At 45.0% G+C, this 218-nt stretch overlaps 1 pseudogene; it reads left to right on the top strand.

Annotated features, from left to right (window-relative positions):
- The first annotated feature begins 6 nt into the window (after positions 1–6).
- Positions 7–218, top strand: part of LOC119582367 — a 19,552-nt pseudogene continuing 19,340 nt past the window's right edge.

Genomic DNA, 218 nt, shown 5'->3' with positions numbered 1-218 from the left:
CAGCATTTCACTCTCTGATAATAATCATAATGATTAAGATAAAATGATCTGTATTAACCAGATCTGAAAAGGTATTGAAATAGACAGTATATGGCCACCCAGGGCTCGGAGCTGAAGTTCTCAGGAGAGCGTGAGGTAGCAACACTAGCCCAACTGGCAACGCTGGAGGAAGAGTTACGCACCTTGAGGCTAGCCACAACCATTCACCACACACTGCA

The sequence above is a fragment of the Penaeus monodon genome, chromosome 15 (assembly GCF_015228065.2).
Source record: "Penaeus monodon isolate SGIC_2016 chromosome 15, NSTDA_Pmon_1, whole genome shotgun sequence".
NCBI lineage: Eukaryota > Metazoa > Arthropoda > Malacostraca > Decapoda > Penaeidae > Penaeus > Penaeus monodon.
This window is presented reverse-complemented; position numbering and strand designations above follow the sequence as displayed.